We start from the raw sequence: 20,423 nt of genomic DNA, 5'->3' as shown, positions 1-20,423 counted from the left end.
TACCTTTTCCTTACTTACCTAAGTACCAAACCAAACCATCATTCCCGCCAGAACAACTCTCTTTCATACCTGAGAACAACTAAACACATCAAAAGGTCTGGGAGTTAAGCAATGGCAGGGTTTGGATTAGGGTGCTGGGTGTGAATGTGAGCACCCTACCTTCTTCTTTCTCTTACTGGGTTCAGCCATGATGATTTTGCTTGCTGATGCATTATTGAGAGCTCAGACTTTTACTGCAATTCACATCCAGTTTCTATACACTGAGTATCTATTTCTAATAATATAATAGGTTTTCATTTTGAAACAGATGCCACAGGAGATTCATTAGCAGGAAAACCTTACTGTGTAACTAACACAATGTTGTTGGTTGCTGTCCAGTTAATTCCGACTCATAAAGACACCGTGTCTGCAGAGTAGAACTGCTCCATAGGGTTTTGAAGGCTGTAACCCTTCAGAAGCAGATCATCAGGCTTATCTTCCAAGATGCCTCTGGGTGGATCAAACCACCAACCTTTTGGCTAGGAGTCGAGTGGTTAACTGTTTGCACCACCCAGGGGCCCAACTAACACTATAAAGTTATTAAATTTATGGTCAGGTAGCTTTGGATTGTCGGCATTGGGAGATCAATTACTAATTAGCTAGGAGGGCTTTGTGAAGAAAAACCAACACATATTTGCGGAATGTGTTTTATGTGTTCCACCCTGTTCTATGTGCTAGTGGAGATATGGAGAAACACAGCGGTGTTTCTCCTGGAGTTTACATTCTAAGATTTAGTGAAGAAACCTCTCCTTCTCTCCCACTCCCCAGGTCTAGCCTTAGTTTCATTTAGTGTAGTGAAGGAGTAAATGTTTAAAGAACACAACCTTAGTCAGAACATCAAGCTGATATATTTCCTCTCTGACTCCTATCTTCATCCTAGAATTTTAATGTTATTCATTTCATCATCCTCAGGGATAGCTATTTAAACCAATATCAAGAAAATACATTAGGAAAGTTGGGAGCTATAACTTATGGCCTCAAATTACACATAGTCATACATACACATTGATAAGAGATAGCATTGTACTTTGGAGGCACTGGTTTTATTAACTGATATATAATTGCGTTTCTGTGTTATGGAAACACATATGGGTCAGTACATGTGTGTGTGGGTGTGTGTCTGGAAATCTTAGCTATTCCTTTTTGGTCCTTTTCCCCAACAGTAAGCATTTCCAGGGTTCTTTTTTAATAATGAAATGGCAGAGCTGATATTCATTCTATAGACCACTCTGAAACTCATTTGTGTTCTTCATATCACCTATGTTGAAATGAAGAGCACTGACCTTCCCAAGTCCCAGTCTCAATACTTCCAAATGTGGGCCTCTCCTCAGGTCAACTGCAGGTCAGAGGTTGTTCTGTATAGTCTCAGCTCTGGGGAAGCAGATACTTAATGGACCAAAATAGCTTTTTACAACAGACAGGTGTGGGATTTGTTTGAGAAGCTGAATTGCTGCTCCTGATCCAAGGAGATTGAGTTTTCAGCCAAAGCCATTGTTGAGAGTCTAATAAACTGATGTTGAGTATTACTGGCTTTAGATGGAGCAGTCTGGGGGGATAGTTGCTCAGTAAGTCAATTACTAGAACCTTGTAGTAAAAACCCAGTGTTTTCAAAGAATTTAGATGCTGCAAAAGATATCAGGACAGCAAGGACTCTCGAGTGTCTAGAGGCCGTAGAGCTGACTGGATGCCCATCAAGTTAACTCTGTCAGGACTTTCTTCTGAGGCACCTCTGGGTGGACTCGAACCACCAACTTTTCAGTTTGTAGCTGGACACTTGACTGTGCCACTCAGGGACTAACACAGCATAGCCACATGTTTGAGGAACTGCTAAAGATGCCCCCAAGAAGCTTAAAGATCATGGGAAGCATTTTGAAAATGGTTGAAAGGGAACAAGGAGTTATATCAATACTTAATGTATTTAGGGCTAAGGACGTTGTCTCATTTAACCCTGTGTAATCCTCATAACACTGAGGATCCCCATTTCACACAGGAAAAATAGAGGCTCATAGTCAGAAGTGTTAAGAGGCAGAGATGGGTTTAGACCAAAGCTAATCTGGCCCCAAAGCACGTGCTTTTCTTATTTTATCCACCTGATTCCCGGCCCCTCAACCATCTCAACCTGGGCTTGAATTACTTGTCCAAATATATCTTTCAACAGGAACTATTGGTTCATTCTCCTGGGCTTTTCACTGTTATATCAAACTTTGTTAGGTGTCTTTCCTGTGCTAAGTGTACAGAACAACCTCTGACCTGCAACTGACTTGTAGGGATGCCCGCATTCAGAAGTCCTGAGACTCCAATAGCTATTTCTTTTCAGCTCCTTCCAATTTTACCTGTCTTTTATTTGTACACCCAGCCTGGCTGCATCCATTTGTATGGTTAACCAAGTCAATTTATCCCGTTTTTGGGCATTACTCTCTCAAATCAGCATGCAAATTCCGATTTCCATTCTCAAGAACTGCTGTGTCTGGTTCAGTGGTTCACACACTGTTGTCCCTCCAGAAATACTTGCCGATTGTGTATAAAGCATCCAACCAGCCTGCCTGTACTTCCTTTCCCCAACAAAGGGTGGGTGCAGAAACAAGACAAAGGCGCCAGGTTCAGCGAACTCGTTCCCCTCCTCCTGTCCCCTTACTGTTGCCCCTCAGGCCTCAAATGTAAAAGTCGAAAGTTGCAGCTGTAACTGGAGTCCCAAAACAAAAGGCTCAAGGGGCTTCCTTCAAGTCCCAACAAACCTCCATGTCAGGAAGTACTTTCCCGCCACACACTTGGAGCTCAATTTAGGCAGTCAGATTGGCACCCACACTGTGGTAAAAGAGACACATGTGGGCTATGTGTGTGTGTTTGGGGGGCGAAAGAGGAGACGGTGGCCAAGGTGTCAAAGGTGGGGGGGCAGGGTGGTGGTGGTGGGAGGGAACGTTTCCCAGGGAACCCGAGAGCCACGTTTCTCGCGACTGGCGATTCCTACCTCTCCCAAAGAAAGCAGCGGGCCTAACTCGTTCATTGGTGTCACATTTCAGTGGCAGCGCAGGGCCAGTCTCGGCTTGGTGCCCTCACGGGGCCCGTGCGCTTTTCCAGGACGGCTCCGCCACTCGGCAATTGATTCAGACAGAACCAACCAACAAAGCCCCAACGGGAGGCACCGGGCACGTGGAGACTCAGAAACACCCCCGCGCCTTTCCCTCTCCCCGCGGGGTCCCGATTCCCGAAAGCGTCTCTGTGGGGCAGGTGCGGGGACACGTTTGGGCCGCGGTGGCCGGAGCCTGCTTCCGCCCGGTACGCCCTATCGCCGAGTTTCCCGGAGCCTGGCTGCAGTCCTGCCTTGAGATTTCTTTCTTTCCCTGACTTCGGAGACCAGGGTCCCTCCTCGCCCTCCACTCTTGTTCCACGGAGGGCGCCGCCCTGGAGGACCTGACCCTAGACCGAGACTGGCGCTCTCGCCCTGACCCGCCGCATCCGGCTTCTCCCGACGCCCGGGAGGCACTGCCAGGGTGGAGGAGAAGAGTGCTGATTCCGGATCTGTCGCCCAGCCTTGTTCGACAGCGTTTCCTCGGACAGACCCTCTGCAGAATTGCACAACTTTTCAGAGTTGGTTAGTCTTTCCGTTTGTGAATGGGGTGAAAAGTTTATTCCGAGCCCTAAACGACTGTCCTCTCACCCGGCGGATGCAAGTGGACACCAGAGGGCGCCGTTTTAATGCGCTTCGGTCGGGGACCTGAGCTCCGGGAGAGTGGCGGCGTCGAGGCCTCGCGGGGCTGCAGTTTCCCCGCTGCGGAGCTGTGATCTTGTGGGGACCACACTGCACCCGTTGCCCAATCGCGATCACCTTTTGGGGGAAAGCGAGTTCGGGGTGAGATGACCCCGTACGGCGCAGGACGCCTTGCAGCCAGCACCCCCTTCCCTCTTCCCGAGAGAATTCTATTGCAGTGGTTCACGCCCTTGCTTTTTTCACGGAAGGGGGGAGTTCACTGTGGCCGTTTGGGTGAGGGGGAGAAGGAGCGTCCCCTAACTGAAGCCTGAAGCCATGCCCTCCTCTAACTGCTGAGGAACATGTCTGCAGACGTTGTTCAACTGCTTGCGAACGACTAATTAATTCTCCAGCACTTGTGCAGAATACTTTAAAATGGAAAAATGAAGGTCTTGGATGAAAATGAAGCTTGATAGTGTGCACCTGCCACTAATGTACGGTGCATGGTAACTTCCCCTCATTAGAGAGATGACTTGGGTTGAGAACAAGTCATATAGTGAAAATCACTTCAACACGTGCCTGCTTATATGCATAGACTCCTGTGTACCAGATGGCAAAATATAATGATATCTTAAACAGCTAATTGCATAAACCTTGTAATACAGATAATTGCTGTACCAAAGTAGGAGTTAATAATTTCCCACTGTATTGCCTGGCTTCAGAGTAATCCTTAAGGAAAGTTGTGACAATTCTAACACACTAAAGTTCACCAAGCGGTAATTAAAACTAGCACTTAAATCATTTGACTTTCAAACCCTTAATTACAATTTGGAAGAACTGCTTTGTGGAAATCCAGAATTTATGGATGGTTACATGATAACATTTAATGCTTGTATTTCATCAAGTTTTCTTTCAGAGTCCTGGTATGGGATATAATATTATAGGGAGTCATTGGGGGATATACTCCGTTCTCTAAAATTATTCCAGTAGCTGAAGCTTTGCATTTTGGGGCAAGAGTGGTTAACTCTCACCACCAGGATAAGTGTGTTGATTATTTTCAACATGCATTTATTTAGAGAGTCTCTATTATAATGGCTAACTCCAAGTCTTGCCATGTGCCAGGCATTGTTCTGTGTACTTTACAGGTGTTATCTCATTTAATCCTCACAACAACCATCTGAAGTATGTACGATTATCAAGAGATGTTAAGTAATTTGCTTACAGCTAGCTAGAAGTCACTGATCAAAACTCAGACAATCTGACTCCAGAGGCCATGCTATTAACTGCTATACTATACTGCCCTATGGGCTAAGCCAGGGCCTTAGGAATAGAATATTTCTAAATATTTTATTTTCTAATAATATTAGAAACAAAACTAAAATAACACAATAGGGGTTATAAAAGGTAGTTGACAGGTAGATATCTTTGCTGGTTTTATCAGCTTATGTCATGCTACATTCCAGAAGAAGATATCTGCTATTTTCCCACAGAGTAGATCTACAAGAGTTAAAACAAACAAACAAACAAACAAAAAACCAAAAACACTCCAGGAATTGCAAACCTTAATTACCTTAATACCTATACCTAGTTTAAAAAACATTTGTTGCTTTTTTGTACTTCTCTATCTTCAAAAAGACCAAAATTAGGCTATACCACCTTAAACAAGATATATAATAATGAACAGAACAAAATCCTCTTTATAAAAAACACAGTGAACCATAGTCTTTTTCTCCATGTTGATATTGTAGAGTTTCCCTTTCCTCAGTCTAGGTCGATGTATGTGGCATAAGCTGAGAGACACCAGATACTTCCCTAGCATAGGGACCAGAGCATCTGAAATTCTACCATTAGAGATTCCTTTTGGTGAGTTAAGTGCTATTTCCTCTGGACTGTTCCTTCTAAAATCTCTAATTTAGTGGGAAGTATGTAAGTTCTTACCCACTCATTTGTGAGTTTGTCCTACTGCGGGGGCTTGCGTGTTGCTGTGATACTGGAAGCTATGCCACTGGTATTCAAATACCAGCAGGGTCACCCAAGGCAGACAGGTTTCAGCCAAGCTTCTAGACTAAGACAGACTAGGAAGAAGGACCTGGTGGTCTACTTCTGAAAAAAATTAGCCACTGAAAACCTTATGAATAGCCACAGAACATTGTCTCATATAGTGCCGGAAGGTGAGCCCCTCAGGTCAGAAGGCACTCAGAAGATGACTGGGGAAGAGCTGCCACCTTAAAGTGGAGTTGACATTAATGGCGTGGATGGAGTCAAGCTTTCGGGACCTTCATTTGCTGATGTGGCAGAACTCAAAATGAGAAGAAACAGCTGCAAAAATCCATTAATAATTGGAGCATGGAATATATGAGGTATGAATCTAGGAAAATTGGAAATCATCAAAAATGAAATGGAACACATAAACATCGATATCCTAGGCATTAGTGAACTGAAATGGACTGATATTGGCCATTTTGAGTCAGACAATCATATGGTCTGCTATGCCAGGAATGACAACTTGAAGAAGAATGGCGTTGCACTCATCATCAAAAGGAACATTTCAAGATCTATCCTGAAGTACAACGCTTTCAGTGATAGGGTAATATCCATACGCCTACAAGGAAGATCAGTTAATACGACTGTTATTCAAAGTTATGCACCAACCACTAAGGCCCAAAATGAAGAAACTGAAGATTTTTACCAACTTCTGCAGTCTGAAATTGATAGAACATGCAATCAGGATGCATTGATAATTACTGGTGATTGGAATGAGAAAGCTGGAAACAAAGAAGAAGGATTGGTAGCTGGAAAATATGGCCTTGGTGATACAAATCAGGCCGGAAATTGAATGATAGAGTTTTGCAAGACCAATGACTTCTTCACTGCAAATACCCTTTTTCACCAAAATAAACGGCCACTATACATGTGGACCCTACCAGATAGAATACCCAGGAATCAAATGGACTACATCTGTGGAAAGAAACAATGGAAAAGCTCAATATCATCAGTCAGAACAATCCCAGGGGCCAACTGCAGAACAGACCATCAACTGCTCATATGCAAGTGCAAGCTGAAGCTGAAGAAAATTAGAACAATTCCATGAGAGCCGAAGTATGACCTTAAGTACATCCTGCCTGAATTTAGAGACCATCTCAAGAATAGATTTGATGTAATGAATACTAATGACCGAGGACCAGACGAGTTTTGGAATGACATCAAGGACATCACATGTGAAGAAAGCAAGAGGTCATTAAAAAGACAGGAGAGAAAGAAAAGACCAAAATGGATGTTAGAAGAGACTCTGAAACTTGCTTTTGAACATCAGTTAGCTAAAGCAAAAATGATGAAGTAAAAGAGCTGAACAGAAGATTTCGAAGGGTGGCTCGAGAAGACAAAGTAAAGTATTATAATGAAATGTGCAAAGACCTGGAGGTAGAAAACCAAAGGGAAGAATATGCTTGGCATTTCTCAAGCTGAGAGAACTGAAGAAAAAATTCAAGCCTCGAGTTGCAATAGTGAAGGATTCTGTGGGTAAGATACTGAATGATGCAGGAAGCATCAAAAGAAGTTGGAAGGAATACACAGAGTCACTGGGCCAAAAAGAATTGGTCGATGCTCAATTATTTCAGGAGGTAGCATATGATCAGGAACCAATGGTACTGAAGGAAGAGGTCCAAACTGAGCTGATGGCATTGTTGGAAAAACAAGGCTCCAGGAATTGACGGAATACCAATTGAGATGTTTCAACAAATGGATGCAGTGCTGAAAGTGATCACTCGTCTATGCCAAGAAATTTGAAAGATAGCTACCTGGCTAACTAACTGGAAGAGATCCATATTTATGCCTATTCCCAAGAAAGGTGATCCAACTGAATGTGGAAATTATTGAACAATATCATACGCAAGTAAAATTTTGCTGAAGATAATTCAAAAGTGGTTGTAGCAGTACATGGACAGGGAACTGCCAGAAATTCAAGCCAGATTCAGAAGAGGACATCAAACGAGGAATATCATTGCTGATGTCAGATGGATCCTGGCTGAAAGCAGAGAATACCAGAAAGGTGTTTACCTGAGTTTTATTAACTATGTTAAGGCATTTGACTGTGTGGATCATTACAAATTATGGATAACGTTGTGAAGAATGGGAATTCCAGAATACTTAACTGTGCTCATGAGGAAAATGCACATGGATCAAGAGGCAGTTGTTTGGATAGAACAAGGGGATACTTTGTGGTTTAAAGTCAAGAAAGGTGTGCATCAGGGTTGTATCCTTTCCCTATACCTATTGAATCTGTATGCTGAACAAATAATCTGAGAAGCTGGACCAGAAGAAGAAGAACCTGGTATTAGGATTGGAGGAAGACTTATTAACAGCCTGTGTTATGCAGATGACACAACCTTGCTTACTGAAAGTGAAGAGGACTTGAAGCACTTACAGATGAAGATCAAAGACCACAGCCTTCAGTATGGATTACACCTCAACATAAAGAAAACAAAAATCCTCACAACTGGACCAATAAGCAACATTATAAAAAACAGAGAAAAGATTAAAGTTGTCAAGGATTTCATTTTACTTAGATCCACAATCAACATCCATGGAAGCAAAAGTCAAGAAATCAAAAGATGAATTGCATTGGGCAAATCTACTCCAAAAGACCTCTTTAAAGTGTTAAAAAGCAAAGATGTCACTTTGAGGACTAAGGTGTGCCTGACCCAAGCCATAGTGTTTTCAGTCGCCTCTTATGCATGCAAAGGATGGACAATGAATAAGGAAGACCGAAGAAGAACTGATGCCTTTGAATTGTGGTGTTGGTGAAGAATATTGAATATACCACGGACTGCCAAAAGAACAAACAAATCTATCTTGGAAGATGTACAACCAGCATACTCCTTAGAAACGAGGATGACGAGACTTTGTCTCACATAGTTTGGACATGTTATCAGGAGGGACCAGTCCCTGGAGAAGGACATCATGCTTGGTAAAGTGGAGAGTCAGGGAAAAAGAGGAAGATCCTTAATGAGATGGATTGACACAGTGGCTGCAACAACGGGCTTAAGCATAACAACGATTGTGAGGATGGCACAGGACCGGGCAGTATTTAGTTCTGTCGTACATAGGGTCGCTATGAGTTGGAACCAACTGGGTGGCACCTAACAACAACAACAACATATTAGTTCTACTCTGCACACATGGGTTCACCATGATTTGCAATTGACTCGATGGCAACTAACAACAACAACAAATATTAGTCTAGAAATCTGAAGACCTGCTTTCTCATTCTAGTTCTATTATGAATTTACAGTATCACTTGGACAAATCATCCCATCTCCCTGAAATTCACCATAAAAATAAAGCGCTTGGCTTTTGATTGCTTATGTCTTTTCCAGTTTAAATATTATAGAATATTATGCAACTACATTCTACTATTACCTTAGTGGGGGTGAGACTTTTAGGTTGCCTTTTCTTTAATAAAAAAGTCCTGGATTTGGGGCAATGGAGGAAAGAATAGCTACAGGGAAAGAAAAGGCATAATTTAATGAGTGTTTATCCAGTATCTGGTGTTTTCCAGGTGCAGTGCTCAGGGTAGAAGGAGAAATAAGACATAGTTCCTGACAACATGTAGTGGAGGACACTGACATGCAAGAGAGGAGTACAGCACAGAGTGAGAGGTGCTGTGATAGAGATTAACATGATGTGTTAAAAGATAGGACTTACTCCTATGCCAGGCTGTAGGAGTCACAGAAAGTTTCCTAGTGGAGGTGATATCTGATATGAACTTTGAAGGCTAAATAGGAGTTGGTGGTGAATAGCAGAAGAAGGACATTCCATGCAAAGGACACTGTGTATCCATGGTATAGGGGAGAAGAAGACAGAGAGCTCGCTGTATCTGAACTAGAACCCTGGTTGCACAGTGGTTAAGGACTCAGCTGCTAACTGCAAGGCTGGCAGTTCGAACACAGGGGAAAGGTGTGGCAGTCTGCTTCCGTAAAGGTTATAGCCTTGGAAACTCTATGGGCTGTTCTACTTTGTCCTATAGGGTCGCTAAGAGTCGGAAGCAACTCAACGGCAATGGGTTTGGTTTTTTGGTTTATCAGAACTGAGAAGAGGTCAGGATTGCTGGCTGTTTAGGCATAAGGATGGGAAAGGAGAAAAGCTAGGCAGGAGAGGTAGGCATAGGTCAGATCTCTAAAGACCTTGTTAAGGAGTTCAGATTCTACTTTGAAGGTAATAGGGAATTTAAACCTGACGTTGTCTACTTTAGAGCGTTGCTTAGGTCTTATACTAATTTCTAGGTTGCCTGGATTGTACAAAGCAGTTTTCTAACTCATTTACTTTCTCTGCCTTTTAATAGAGGTTATGTGGGTATACAACCAGAAGGAGGAGCCCTGCTTTGACCCCTGGAAGGCTGGAAGTCAGTCATTGTCCTTGGTGATCCTCAATAATCCACTTTTTGTATGGGGCCCCCAATACAAGAAATGGTTAGGCTCCAATTGCTAAACCCCTAAATCCCTCCAATCCCCAAGCTGGTGGCTTATCTTACAGAGCAAGAGGGAAATCCAAGTCACAATGATGGCAAAAGACAGCACAAAGAACTTGAAAGGTAGAATACTTTTAAAATAGCTTTAAAATAATGAATCTCATCTATGTTGGTATGGGACTAATTGCTTAGAAGTTCTAACATGGTTTTGGGAATGGGACAATATAACTCTCAAATTGATAATGCTTTTCTGGAGGACAACGTATATCTTCTGACAAGCAATTCCACTTTTAGGAATTTATCCTAAGGAAATAATCATGAACTATTTACATGTTTGGCCAAATTATGTTTGAGACAATGGTTTTATAATGTTGAATAACTGGAACAATTTTTATATCCAGTTCAGGTAATTGGTTAAAGGAATTATGGTACATACATACACTAAAACTGCATGCAACAATCAAGATGTTTGTGATATATAAAATAAAGAAATTATATTATGAAATAATAAGTACAGTATGATCTCATTTTTGTTAAAAATGTAGATATGCATAGAAAAAAGACAAGTTGGAAATGCATTTCTGAATGGTGAAATTTCAAGTGATTTTTATTACATTTAATGTTCACATTTTATAAATTTTTTACAATGGGAATGTTTAACTTTCATAGTAAGAAAACAATATAAATTATTATTTAATTAAAAAAATGAATAGAACAGACTTGTACATCTATCTAACTGATATAGCTACAGGCCTTTTAAAGCATTACTAGAGATGAAGAGAGACATTTTGTATTAGCAAAATATGTAATTCATAGGAAACTTGTATGTACCTAATAACTTAGAACAAAGATATATAGAGCAAGGATTGACAAAACCTAAAGCAGAAAGAGACCAACTCATAGTCATAGTGGGACATCTTAATGGCCTTTCTCAGTATCTGGTAGAACCAACAGACAGACCAAAAGTCAGTAAGAATATAGAGGATTTGAGCAACATTTATGATCACATTTTAATGGACATGCATAGAATAAAGCACCTAATAAGGACAAAATACATATTTTCCTGAGTACACGCAAAACTTACTGCACTACAAAGAAAGTATCAAAAGTTTCAAAAATTTCCCACCATGCAATCAAGCTAGAAATAAAAAACAAAAAGTTAGCTAGAAAATCCCCAAATACCTGGAGATTAAGAAATATAGTTCTATAACCCTGTCATGGATTGAACTGTGTCCCCCAAAATATGTGTCAACTTGGTTAGGCCATGATTCCCAGTATTGTGTGGTTGTCTTCCATTTTGTGATTGTAATTTTATGTTAAAGAGGATTGGGATGGGATTGTAACACCCTTACTAAGGTTACACCCCTGATCAAATGTAAAGGGAGTTTCCCTGCAGTGTGGCCTACAACACTTTTTATCTTACAAGAGATAAAAGGAAAGGAAGCGAACAGAGAGTTGGGGACCTTATATCACCAAGGAAGCAGCAGTGGGAACAGAGCGTGTCCTTTGGACCTGGGTCCCTGTGCCTGAGAAGCTCCTCGACCAGGGGAAGATTGATGACAAGAACCTTCCTCCAGAGCTGACAGAGAGAGAAAGGCTTCCCTTGGAGCTGATGCCCTGAATTTGGACTTGTAGCCTATAGACTGTGAGAGGCTAAATTTCTTTGTTAAAGCCATCCACTTGTGGTAGTTCTGTTACAGCAGCACTAGATGACTATGACAAAACCCACAGTTCAAAGAAGAAATTACAATGGAAATTAGAAAATAATTTTAACTGAAAAATAATGAAAAACTATGTATCAAAACTTGTGGGATACAGCTAAAGCCATGCCTAGAGGGAAATTGTAGTTTTAAATGCATATATTAGAAAAGAAGGCTAAAAATCAATGAGCCAATCATCCATCTTAAGAATTTAAAAAAGATGCAGCAAATTAAACTCAAATAAGTTGTAAGGCAGAAAATAATAAAGGTAAGAACAGAAATTAATAAAATATAAATTAAAGATAGACTAGAAATGATAAACAAATCCAGAAGTTTATTTGAAAAAGCTAGTGAAATCGATAAACTCATTAGACTGAACAAGAGAACAAAAAAAAAAAAAGAGAAAACACAAATAACCAATGTCAGGAATGATAAAGGGGACATGATTACAGATGCTACATACATTAAAAAAAATTAATAAAAAGATATTGTGACTAACTTTATACAAATACATTTGAAAATTTAAATGAAATAGATAAATTCCCTGAAAAATACAACTTATCAAAATGGATAAGCAGGAAGAGAAAATATGAATAGTTTGAGAATTATTACAGAAATTGAAGCTATAATTAAAAACCTCACATGGAAAATCTAGACCTGGATGACTTCCCCAGAAAATTCTACCTATCATTTAAAGAAAAAATAACACCAATCTTCCAAAAACCCTTTCAGAAAATAGAAAAAAGGGGTACACAACCGTATTTGATTAATGAGGCCAGCATAATCTTAATACAAAAACCTAATGAGGACTGTTTAAGGAAAGAAAATTACATGCCACTCAACATTCATGAAGATTAGTGCAAAAACTCTAAACAACATATTAACAAAGAAAATTTAGCAATATATAAATGGATAATAAATCATGACCAAATTTAGTTTATTACAGGAATTCAAGATTGGTTTAACTGTCAAAACTCCACCAATATGCTGCATTAACTGAATAAAAGAGACTAATCATATGATCATCTAAACAGATGCAGAAAAAGAAGATGATAAAATTCAGCATTCATTCATGATTAAAAAATAAAATCCTAGTAAATTAGGAATGTGAAGGAACTTCCTTAATCAGAAAATGAGTAGCTTTTTGTGTAGCTACATAAACCAACAGCAACCATCACACTTACTGTTAAAAGCTTTCCTTTTGAGATTAGGAACAACACAAGGATGTCTACTATCACCAGTTTTATTCAATATTGTACTGATCCTAGCTAGTGTGGGTGGTGCAGTTTGCTAATCTAAGGGTTGGCGGTTCAAGCCCACCCAATGGTACTGCAGAATAAAGGCCAAGTGGTCTGCCTCCATAAAGATTACAATCAAGAAAATGCTATGGAGCCGTTCTACTCTGCTATGAGTCATCACTGACTCCACAGCAAAAAGTTTGGTATTTGGTTTGGGTTAGCAAGTGTGGCAATGCAAGAAAAGAAATAAAAAGTTAAGGATTGGAAAGCAAGAAATAAACTCTCATTATTTGTACATGCCATGATTGAGTATGTAGAAAATCCAAAATAATCTACATATGAATTATTTGAATACAAAAGTGAGTTTAGTAGATCACTGGATATAAGGTCAATATACAAAACATTACATTTTTATATTACCAACCTCAATTACAAAATAAAACATAAAAAATGCTTTTTTTGCAACATCAAAACTCTCAAATACCTAGGAATAAATCTCACAAAAGATGGGCAAGAAAACGTTATATCAAAGAATGTCTAAATAAACTGAATATGCCATGTTCCCAATTGGACAGTAAGACATTGTAAATATATTATTTCTTTCCAAAGTGATCTATAGGTGCACTGCATTCCCAAATAAAATCCCAATAGGATTTTTTTTTTTTTGGTGGAACTTGAAAAAATTCTTTTAAATGCATACGTTAATGCAAATATTCAAGAATGGCCAAAACACTGTAGATGAAGAAGAATAGCGGGGGGATTTGCTCCACTGGGTATGATGACTACAGAAATTGGTGTAGCATTGGCCCCAGAATAAAAGATCAAATAGAGAGCCCAGAAAGTTGTTGTTAGGTGCCGTCAAGTTGGTTCCGACTCATAGCTACCCTATGTACAACAGAAGGAAACACTGCCTGGTCCTGTGCCATCCTCACAATCGTTGTTATGCTTGAGCCCATTGTTGCAGCCACTGTGTGAATCCATCTCATTGAGGATCTGCCTCTTTTTCACTGACCCTCTACTTTACCAAGCATGAGGTCCTTCTCCGGGGACTGATCCCTTCTGATAACATGTCCAAAGTATATGAGACTTAGTCTTATTATCCTTGCTTCTAAGGAGCATTGTAGTTGTACTTCTTCCAAGACAGATTTGTTCATTCTTTTAAGCAGTCCATGGTATATTCAATATTCTTCTCCAACACCACAGTTCCAAGGCATCAATTCTTCTTTCGTCTTCCTTATTCATCACCCAGCTTTTGCATGCATGTGAGATGATTGAAAACACCATGGCTTGGGTCAGGCACACCTTAGTTTTCAAGGTGACGTCTTTGTTTTTTAACACTTTAAAGAGGTCTTTTGCAACAGATTTGCCCAGTGCAATGCATCTTTTGATTTCTTGACTGTTCCTTTCATGGATATTAATTATGGATCCAAGTAAAATGAAATCCTTGACAACTTCAATCTTTTCTCCATTTATCATGATGTTGCTTACTGATCCAGTTGTGAAGATTTTTGTTTTCTTTATGTTGAGGTGTAATACACACTGAAGGCTGTGGTCTTTGATCTTCATCAGTAAGTGCTTCAAGTCCTTTTCACTTTCAGCAAGCAAGGTTGTATCATCAGCATAACTCCGGTTGTCAATGAGTCTTCCTCCAATCTTGATTCCCCATTTTTCTTCATAGAGTTCAGCTTCTTGGATTATTTGTTCAGCATACAGATTGCATAGGTATGGTGAAAGGATACAACCCTGACGTACACTTTTCCTAACTTTAAACCACCCTTGTTCTGTCTGAACAACTGCCTCTTGATCTATGTACAGGTTCCTCATGAGCACAATTAAGTGTCTGGAATTCCCATTCTTCACAATGTTATCTGTAATTTGTTATGATCCACACAGTGGAATGCCTTTGCATAGTCAATAAAACACAGGTAAACATCTTTCTGGTATTCTCTGCTTTCAGCCAGGATCCATCTGACATCAGCAATGATATCCCTGGTTCCACATCCTCTTCTGAATCTGGCTTGAATTTCTGTCCATGTACTGCTGCAACCACTTCTGAATTATCTTCAGCAAAATTTTACTTTCGTGTGATATTAATGATATTGTTCGATAATTTGCACATTTGGTTGGATCACCTTTCTTTGGAATAGGCATAAATATGGATCTCTTCCAGTTGGTTGGCCAGGTAGCTGTCTTCCAAATTTCTTGGCATAGATGAGTGAGCACTTCCAGTGCTGCATCCGTTTGTTGAAACATCTCAATTGATATTCCATCAGTTCCTGGAGCCTTGTTTTTAGCCAATACCTTCAGTGCAACTTGGACTTCTTCCTTCAGTACCATCGGTTCCTGATCATATGCTACCTCCTGAAATGGTTGAATGTTGACCAATTTTTTTTGGTGTAGTAACTCTGTATTCTTTCCATCTTCTTTTAATACTTCCTGTGTCATTTAATATTTTTTTCTGTGGAATCCTTCACTATTGCAACTTGAGGCTTGATTTTTTCTTCAGTTCTTTCAGGTTGAGAAATGCCTAGCATGTACTTCCCCTTTGGTTTTCTATCTCCAGCTCTTTACATATGTCATTATAATACTTTACTTTGTCTTCTCCAGCTGCCCTTTCAAATCCCGTTTAGTTCTTGTACTTCATCATTTCTTCCTTTTGCTTTAGCTACTGGATGTTCAAGAGCAAGTTTCAGAATCTCCTCTGACATCCATTTTGGTCTTTTCTTTCCTTCCTGTCTTTTTAATGACCTCTTGCTTTCTTCATGTGTGATGTCCTTGATGTCATTCCACAACTCGTCTGGTCTTTGGTCACTAGTGTTCAATGGGTCAAATCTATTCTTGAGATGGTCTCTAAATTCAGGTAGGATGTAGTCAAGGTCATACTTTGGCTTTCATGGACTTGTTCTAATTTTCTTCAGCTTCAGCTTGAACTTGCGTATGAGCAATTGATGCTCTGTTCTGCAGTTGGCCGCTGGCATTGTTCTGACTGATGATATTGATCTTTTCCATTGTCTCTTTCCACAGATGTAGTCAATTTGATTCCTGTGTATTCCATCCGGCGGGGTGCACATGTATAGTCACCATTATGTTGGTGAAAAAAGGTATTTGCCATGAAGAAGTCGTTCGTCTTGCAAAATTCTATCATGTGATCTCCGCCATGATTTGTATCACCAAGCTCATATTTTCCAACTACTGATTCGTCTTTGTTTTCAACTTTCACATTCCAATCACCAGTAATAATCAATGCATCCTGATTGCAAGTTCGATCAATTTCAGACTGCAGAAGTTGGTAAAAATCTTCAGTTTCTTCATCTTTGACCTTAGTTATTGGTACATAAATTTGAATGATAGTCATATTAACTGGTCTTCCTTGTAGGTGAATGGATATTACCCTATCACTGACAGCGCTGTACTTCAGGATAGATCTTGAAATGTTCTTTTTGACAATGAATGCAATGGCCATTCTTCTTCAAGTTGTCATTCCTGGTATAGCAGACCATATGACTATCAGATTCAAAATGGCCAATATCAGACCATTTCAGTTCACTAATGCCTAGGATATTGATGTTTATGTGTTTCATTTCATTTTTGATGATTTCCAATTTTCCTAGATTTATACTTTGTACATTCCACATTCTGATTATTAATGGATGTTTGCAGCTGTTTCTTCTCATTTTGAGTTGTGCCACATCAGCAAATGAAGGTCTCGAAAGCTTGACTCCATCCACGTCATTAAGGTCAACTCTACTTTGAGGAGGCAGCTCTTCCCCAGTCCTCTTTTGAGTGCCTTCCAACCTGGAGGGCTCATCTTCTGGTAGTGTATCAGACAATGTTCCACTGCTGTTCATAAGGTTTTCATTGGCTAATTCTTTTCAGGAATAGACCACCAGGCCCTTCTTCCTAGTCTGTCTTAGTCTGGAAGCTCAGCTGAAACCTGTCCACCATGGGTGACCCTGCTGGTATTTCAATACTGGTGGCATAACTTGCAGCACCACAGCAACATGCAAGCCCCCACAGTACAACAAATTGACAAATGTGTGGGGGAGCCCAGAAAGAGACCCACACATATATGGACACTTGATTCAAAAGAAAGATACCTCTTCAGTGAAGTTTTTTCCAAAACTGGGTCAGTTGACTTTTTCTTACAGAAAAAAATGAAAAGGACTACTTCTACCAGATTCCCTACCCTCCCCCCCAAAAAAAACCCACAATAAATTCCAAGTTGATGTAGATCTAAAAATGAAAGATAAAATAATAAAGCTTCTGGAAGGTAACATAGGATACTATCGTCATAAACTTGGGATATAAAAAATAATTTTAAAGAGGACAAAATAAAGCACACACTCTAAAGGAAAATATTCATATAAAAGGTTACATTAAAATTAAATGTTTCTTTTTCTCTGACGATAACATTAGGAGAGTGGAAAAAAAGCCATCAAATGAGAGAAGATATTTGTAACAGATATAACTGATAAAGACATGTCCAGGATAGATAAAAATCACCCCTGTAATTAAAAAAGAAAATGACAAATCCAGTAGAAAAATGGGCAAGAGACCTGAATAGGCACTTTACAAAAGAGGACATTTAAATGGTCAATAAATACATAAAAAGGTACCTGGTCTTATTAGTCATCAGGGAATAAAAATTAAAACCATAATAAAATGTCACGCACTTGTCAGGCAGGCTAAAATTAAAAAAGACAGACAAATCCAAGTGTTGGTAGGAATATGGAGCAATGGACATTCTCATACATTGCTGGTGGAAGTGAAATCAATAGAACTAATATGGAAAATAGTTTGGCTTTGTCTACTAATGTTGAACATTATAATATCTTAACCAACGTGTTGCTGTGGAGTCAATTCTGACTCATGATGACCTCATGTGTGTCAGAGTAGAACTGTGCTCCATAGGGTTTTCAATGGCTGATTTTTCACAAGTAAGATTGCGAGGCCTTACTTACAAAGTGCCTCTGGGTGGATTCGAACCACCAACCTTTCAGTTAGCAGCCAAGAGCGTTAACCATTTATTCCACCTATTATACCAACAATACTTTATGACCCAGAAAGTCTTCTCTAGGTCTAGACTCAACAGAAATATGTGCTCCAAGAGATGTGTATAAGAAAGTTCTTAGGAGCATTACTCAATACAAATTGATAACAACCCAAATGTCCATCATATATCAATTAGATAAATAAAACTGTGTGTGTGTATAGCCGCGATGGCACAGTGGTTAAGAGCTCAGCTGCTAACCAAAAGATCAGCAGTTCAAATCCACCAGCTGCTCCTTGGAAACCCTTTGGGGCAGGTCTACTCTGTCCTATAGGGTTGCTATGAGTCACAATCGACTCGACTGCAACAGGTTTGGTTCTTTTTTGGTGTTAGCCGTAGCTCATTCATTTTCACTATTGTATAGTCTTCCAAAGTTTATATATAATACCAAACTCATTGCACCCTACAGCAACCACTGTGCCACCAGGGCTAGCAGGAGTAAATGGATCAATCTCACAGACATAATATTGATCAAAAGAAGTCCAACACAAAATAATGTATACTATATAATTCAATTTATATAGAGTACTAACTAAACAAAACAAAAACAGGCAAAAACAAACTATTGTGATGAGGGATGCATACTTAGGGGAGAAAACTATAAAGGATATGAAATATTTGGAATAGGTTAATGTATAGAAACCAAAGTTTCTTAGTGATCACCATGGGTAAGAGGGAAGGGGAAAAGAGGGAGTCATTGTTTATAGGGTAGTGAGCTTCTGTTAAGGGTGATGGAATCATTTGGAAATTGATAGTGGTGATGGTTGCACAACATGATGAATGTAATTCATGTCACTGATGTGTACATGTAAAAAGTGTTAAAATGGCAAATGTTTTATCTCTATCTCTATATATACTTATGACACACAATAAAACTAAAACTATAAAGGGAAATGGGGAGGTGATATCCATAATAAGTCAGGATAATGGTGGGTGGTGTCATTTGGGAAAAGACCAAGGGAAGGAGTTTCTAAGATGTTGATCGTATTCTATTTGTTGACTTGAGTGGTGGTATCACACGTCTTTACTTTGGACCAATTTTTGAACTGTATATATATCTATATATTTGTATATTTTGTATACTTTTGTTTAGTAAACTTTTAGGTATGTATTTTATTTCATAATAAAATAGTTAAAGAAAAGAATGGAACTTCATGCACACAATTTATAAAGTGAAAGTTGATGTTCAGCATTTAAGCTGTGATCCTTGTGCCAAAAATCTTTCAGAAATCCACATGAAAGGCAATGGCTATCAGGGATGGCACATGTATGTATGGCCCTTGTACTTTCCAATCATCACATCCTTCACCTGTATCTGATAGACATTACTGATAGATTTTGGCACACATTTCTACAGAGCCCAGCCGGCCATTCTCAGTCAACCTGACTGACTTGTCATGGAAGTTCCAATCTATTTGCCATCCCTTGTCTATGTATCCTGGCTGGTTACCGGTAACCAGTTGCTGTCAAATTGATTTTGACTCATGGTGACCCCATGTGCATCAGAGTAGAACTGTGCTCTATAGGGTTTGCAGTGGCTGAGTTTTTGGAAGTAGATCACAAGGACTTTCTTCTAAGGTGTCTCCGGGTGGACTCAAATCTCCAACCTTTTGGTTAGCAGCTGAGCACGTTAACCATTTGCATGACCCAAGAACTCCATCCTGACTAGTTAGATACAGTAAAATAATCATACTGGTTTTTATGTGGACCCAGCTCTAAACCCAGCTCAGAAACGCACGACTATATTGAGATATGAATAAAGAAATTGCACATCAAGTTAGCACCAGCTCACCAGTCAGTTTAAACATAGAACTCCAAATGCATATTCTGTCTTTGGAAAGTAAGACTGAACATACAAATGGTAAGTATGATCTATAGTTCTTCTGAGAAGAGTGAAGCACATTTTATCGAAAGATAAAACTAGGCATTCTGCTGGCCCCCTGGGACAAAGAGAAGATGATCACAGATATGACCCCCGCCTCATGGAGTTTACCTCCCAGTCTTCTGGACTATGTTATTTTTCTTGGCTATCACCCTCCATTCTGACTTTCCACTGCAACTATCTGCCATTACATTGCTGTTGTCAACTGCACTGCCGCTGTCTCTATTCAACTGATCAAGACTTTGTTCTCTACCATGTTGGTGCCCAGAACTGTGCAAAATGGTATGTAAGGAGACATTGAGAATGTGAAATATAGTCCCAGTCCTCAACGCTTTTCCATGAAATTGGAGCTTTAACACA

Source organism: Trichechus manatus, unplaced genomic scaffold (assembly GCF_000243295.1).
Source record: "Trichechus manatus latirostris isolate Lorelei unplaced genomic scaffold, TriManLat1.0 scaffold00003, whole genome shotgun sequence".
In the NCBI taxonomy this organism is placed as follows: Eukaryota; Metazoa; Chordata; class Mammalia; order Sirenia; family Trichechidae; genus Trichechus; species Trichechus manatus.
This window is presented reverse-complemented; position numbering follows the sequence as displayed.